Raw genomic sequence first — 6,038 nt, 5'->3', positions numbered from 1 at the left:
CAACACGTGGTCCCGGGGGCCTCACGCCCGTCCTGACGGCGCTGCCGCGGCGCCCACGCGACCCTTGCTCCCGGCCGGATCCCGAACAGGCCGCCACGAGGCCCTCCCTTCCCGAAGGCTCCTTGAGACCTGTCTGGCTCAGCGCCTTCCCTTCGGACCCCGAGCCCCCGGGGCCTCAGCCCGGCCTGAGCCGAGGGCCGACACCGCGTGGCCTGGGCGAGCTGCCCCCTCCCTCAGGGCCTGGGCCCTGGCGCCCTTCCCCCGCCAACGCCGCCCCTTCCCTCAGAGGAAAGCGGCCGCCCCGCCCAGCACCAGTGAGGGCACTGGCTCCTTTGCTGCCTCCTCTCGAGGCAGGCAGGACCCGCACCATCTGGATGCCTTGGCCGAAAAGGCACGTGCAGCAGTATGATATAGTTAATAAGATGGCGTGCAAAGGTGTGCAGTAAGATGCATGCAAAAATACTGGAGAAGGCCGGCGCGCTGGCGCACGCCTGTAATCCCATGACTTTGGGAGGCCGAGGCCGGCGGATCACTTGAGGCCAGGAGTTAGAGACCAGCCTGGCCAACGTGGCGAAACGCCGACTCTACTAAAAATACAAAAAAAAAAATTAGCCAAGCGTGGTGGCGCACGCCTGTAGTCCCAGCTACTCCAGAGGCTGAGCCCGGGAGGCGGAGGTTGTAGTGAGCTGAGATCGCGTCTGCACTCCAGCCTGGGCGACAGAGCAAGACTCTGCCTCCAAAAAAAAAAGAAAATTTTAAGAAAAAAAGATATACTGGAGAAACATAATTAAAATATGTTTCGGACTCGGCGCAGTGGCTCACGCCTGTAATCCCAACACTTTGGGAGGCCGAGGCGGGCGGATCGCTTGAGGGCAGGAATTTGAGACTAGCCTGGCCAACGTGGCGAAATCATGTCTCTACTGAAAATACAAAAATTACCCGGGTGTGGTGGCGGGCGCCTGTACTCCCAGCTACTGGGAGACTGAGGCAGGAAAATTACTTGAACTTGGGAGGGGGAGGTTGCAGTGAGAAGAGATCACGTAACTGCACTGCAGCTTGGGTGACAAGAGCAAGACTCCGTCTCTAAATAATAATAATAATAATAATAATAATAATAATAATACAAAAACTAGCCGGGCATGGTGGCAGGTGCCTGTAATCCCAGCTACTCGGGAGGCTGAAGCAGGAGAATCGCTTGAGCCTGGGAAGCGGAGGTTGCAGTGAGCCGAGATTGCACCACTGCACTCCAGCCTGCGCGGCAGAGCAAGATTCCATCTCAAAAATAAAATAAAATTGGGCAGGCGCGGTGGCTCACTCCTGTAATCCCAGCACTTTGGGAGGCCAAGGCGGGAGGATCATGAGGTCAGGAGATTGAGACCATCCTGCCTAACACGGTGAAACCCCGTCTCTACTAAAACTACAAAAAAATTAGCTGGGCATGGTGGCGGGCACCTGTAATCCCAGCTACTCGGGAGGCCGAGGCAGGAGAATGGCGTGAACCCAGGAGGCCGAGCTTGTGGTGAGCCGAGATTGCGCCACTGCACTCCAGCCTGGGCGACAGAGCAAGACTCCGTCCCCTAAAAAAAAAAAAAAAAAAAAAAAAAAGTACAAAACTTAGCCGGGCATAATGGCTGGTGCCTGTAATCCCAGCTACCCAGGAGGCTGAGGAAGGAGAATCACTTGAACCTGGTACGTGGAGGTTGCAGTGAGCCGAGATCGTGCCACTGCACTCCAGCCTGGGTGACAGAGCGAGACTCCATCTTAAAATATAAAATAAAATAATTAAAAATGTTTAAATATTAGTCTTCGGAGTGATTCTTCTCTGCCTCCAAACTTTGTGTAGCATCATCATGTAGTGCTCACCAATACCCATGTTACTCCTCTTCCCACTTCACCGCTGGACGCCCCCAAGCTGGGGCTCCGACTCATCTCTGGCAGGTCTTTCATGGGTGAAGTGTGTGTCACTTCCCAGTCCTGTCTCCACTCCCTGTGATCTCAAGAGGACGTCCCAAAGGCTCCCCGAGCCCCAAGAAATGATGACCACTAGATGTAAAGTGTAGGCCCCAGAACCCCCCGCCCCACCCCCAGCCACATCGTTGACTTCCGAGATGCAACGTTGCTGGTCACACAAATTAGCATAACTTGATCAAAGGAGCAGTACTTTCATTATTTAAAATGCATTTTTTAAGATATTAAGCCAGGTGCTGTGACTCAAATCTGTAAGATCACCATGAGAGGCCGAGGCGGGAGGATGGCTTGAGCCCAGGAGGTCCAGGCTGCAGTGAGCCATGATCAAACCACTGTACTCTTGCCTGGGTGATGGAGACCCCCATCTAAAAAAACAAGCTATGTCCCCCTTGGTGAATTCTTCCCTAAACCCCAGTCAAATATTGAAAACCAGAAACAATGTTGTTGCCACTATTATGTTCATTATAAAAATTCAGGCCAGGCATGGTGGCTCACGCCTGTAATCCCAGCACTTTGGGAGGACGAGGTGGGTGGATCACCTGAGGTCGGGAGTTTGAGACCAGCCTCACCAACAGGGAGAAACCCAGTCTCTACTAAAAATACAAAATTAGCCAGGCGTGGTGGGCACGGGCCTGCAATCTCAGCTGCTCGGGAGCCTGAGGCAGGAGAATCATTTGAACCTAGGAGGCGGAGGATGCAGTGAGCTGAGGTCATGCCATTGCACTCCAGCCTGGGCTACAAGAGCAAACCCCCCCCCCAAAAAAAGTCGGCCGGGGTGGTGGCTCACACCTGTAATCCCAGCACTTTGGGAGGCCAAGGTGGGTGGATCACCTGAGGTCGGGAGTTCGAGACCAGCCTGACCAATATGGAGAAACCCCATCTCTACTAAAAATACAAAATTAGCTGGTTGTGGTGGTGGCTGCCTGTAATCCCAGCTACTTTGAAGGTGAGGCAGGAGAATCGCTTGAACCCAGGAGGGAGAGGTTGCGGTGAGCCGAAATCATGCCATTGCATTCCAGCCTGGGCAACAAGAGCAAGACTCTGTCTCAAAAACAAAAAAATTAAACAATACAGGAACTTGTAGCTTCCCAACTCACACACACACACACACACACACATACAGATTCCTCTATTATAAACATTTTGCATTAATGTGATACATTTGTTACAATTGATGAAACAATATTGATACTTTTATTTTTTTGAGATGGAGTCTCACTCTGTTGCCCAGGCTAGAGTGCAGTGGCACGATCCATCTCGGCTCACTGCAAGCTCCACCTCCCGGGTCCACGCCATTCTCCTGCCTCAGCCTCCTGAGTAGCTGGGACTACAGGTGCCCACCACCACGCCCGGCTAATTTTTTGTATTTTTAGTAGAGACAGGGTTTCACCGTGTTAGCCAGGATGGTCTCGATCTCCTGACCTCATGATCCTCCCGCCTCGGCCTCCCAAAGTGCTGGGATTACAGGCGTGAGCCACCGTGCCGCCTGGCCCCTGATACATTATTATTAACCAAAGTCCATCATTATTTCCATAAGGGTTCATTCTGCCTTGTGCTTTTTTTTTTTTTTTTTTTTGAGATGGAGCCTGGCTTCTTCGCCCAGGATGGAGTGCAATCTTGGCTTACTACAACCTCCGCCTTCTGAGTTCCAGCGATTATCCTGCCTCAGCCTCCCAAGTAGCTGGGATTACAGGCAGGCACCACCACGCCTGGCTAAATGTTGTATTTTAAGCAAAGATGGGATTTCACCCTGTTGGCCAGGCTGGTTTCAAACTCCTAAACTTAGGTGATCCACTGGCATCAGCCTTCCAAAGTGCTGGGATTACAGGCGTGAGCCACCGCGCCCAGTGCATTCTTATAGGTTTTGACAAATGTATAATGTCAGCTACCCCCATTACATGTCATACAGCATAGTCTTGTGGCCCTAAAAATCCCCTGCGCTCCCCTATTCATCCCTCTCCCCCTGCCCTGAAACCCGTGGCAGCCACTGATCATTTTACTGTTTCCAGAATGTCATGTAATTGGAATCATGCAGTATGAGCCCTTTCAGAATGGCTTCTTTCACTCAGCAATATGCATTTAAGGTCCCAGCGTGGCTTAATAGCTAGTTCATGTTTAATTTGAAAAATATTTCAACGTCCAGATGTTCCACAGTTTACCCATGTACTTTTTTTTTTTTTTTGAGACAGAGTCTCACTCTGTCACCCAGGCTGGAGTGCAGTGGCCCGATCTCAGCTCACTGCAACCTCCGCCTCCCGGGTTCACGCCATTCTCCTGCCTCAGCCTCCCCAGTAGCTGGGACTACAGGCTCCTGCCACCATGCCTAGCTAATTCTTTGTATTTTTAGTACAGATGGGGTTTCACCGTGTTAGCCAGGATGGTCTCGATCTCCTGGCCTTGTGATCCGCCTGCCCCGGCCTCCCAAAGTGCTAGGATTACAGGCATGAGCCACAGCCCCCGGCCACCCATGTACTTATCGAAGAGCATCTTGGTTGCTTCCAATTTTTGGTTATTATTATTTTATTATTATTATTATTTTGAAACGGAGTCTCTCTCTCTCTGTCGCCCAAGCTGGAATGTCGTGGCGTGATCTCGGCTCACTGCAACCTCCGCCTCCCAGGTTAAAGCGATTCTCCTGCCTCTCCCTCCCAAGCAGCTGGGATTACAGGTGCCTGCCACCATGCCCAGCTAATTTTTGTATTTTTAGTAGGGACAGGGTTTCGCCACGTTGGCCAGGATGGTCTCTATCTCTTGACCTTGTGATCTGCCCGCCTTGGCCTCCCAAAGTGCTGGGATGACAGGTGTGAGCCACTGCGCCCGTCCTGAGCCACCACGCCCAGCCTTGGTTATTATTATTTTTAGAGTCAGCTTCTCACTCTGTCACCCAGGCTGAAGTGCAGTGGCACAATCATGGCTCATGCAGCCTCGACCTCCTGGGTTCAAAGGACCTGTTGCCTCAGCCCTGAATATCTGGGACTACAAGCACACACCATGACACCTGGCTAATTTTTAATTTTTTTCTGTAGAGTTGGGGTATCTATGTTGCCCAGGCTGGTCTCCAACTCCTGGGTTCAAGCACTCCTCCAGCCTCAGCCTCCCCAAGTGCTGGGATTACAGACATGAGCCACCATGCCCAGCACTTTTGCCCATTTTTTCATGGGGTTGTTCTTTTATTGACTCACCATTTTTCTACTACTTTTCATTTTGTTTTGTTTTTTGTTTTGGGGGTTTTTTGTTTGTTTTTGTTTTTGTTTTTGAGATGGAGTCTTGCACTGTCACCCCGGCTGGAGTGCAGTGGCGAGATCCCGGCTTGCTGCAACCTCCACCTCCCAGGTTCAAGCGATTCTCCAGCCTTGGCCTCCCGAGTAGCTAGGATTACAGGCACCCACCACCACACCCGGCTAATCTTTTGTATTTTTAGTAGACACGGGGTTTCACTATGTTGGCCAGGCTGGTCTCGAACTCCTGACCTCGTGATCTGCCTGCCTCGGCCTTCCAAAGTGGTGGGATTACAGGCATGAGCCACCGAGCCCAGCCTGTTTTGTTTTTTGAGACAGGATCTCACATTGTCGCCCAGGCTGGAGGGCAGTGGTGTGATCACAGTTCACTGCAGCTTGACCTCCTGGGCTCAAGCAATCCTCTTGCCTTGGCCTCCGCAAATGCTAGGACTATAGGTATAAGCTGCCGCACCCGGCCTGACTTACATTTTTAGCTGAATACTCCTTGTGAGCATCTGGCCCTGCTTTAGTCACCCTGCTTTGTCCCACTGACTAGATTTATTTCATTGTAGTGGTGTATTAGACTTTAACAAACTCTTTACAGATGTTCCCAATATTTCAGTATCATAAATCATGCTCTAATGAACATGGCTACACATATAACTGCAAGTATCTGTTCCCATTATGTATCACCGCCTTACAGACCCCTGAAAACTTAGTGGTTTAAAAGAACCATTTTTTTTTAGACGGAATCTTGCTCTGTCACCCAGGTTGGAGTGCGGTGGCGCGATCTCAGCTCACTACAACCTCCACCTCCTGGGTTCAAGCAATTCTGCTGCCTCAGCCTCCTGA

Source organism: Pongo pygmaeus, chromosome 11, assembly GCF_028885625.2.
Source record: "Pongo pygmaeus isolate AG05252 chromosome 11, NHGRI_mPonPyg2-v2.0_pri, whole genome shotgun sequence".
NCBI lineage: Eukaryota > Metazoa > Chordata > Mammalia > Primates > Hominidae > Pongo > Pongo pygmaeus.
The sequence above is the reverse complement of the archived record's forward strand: the minus strand, read 5'-3'. Positions refer to the sequence as shown.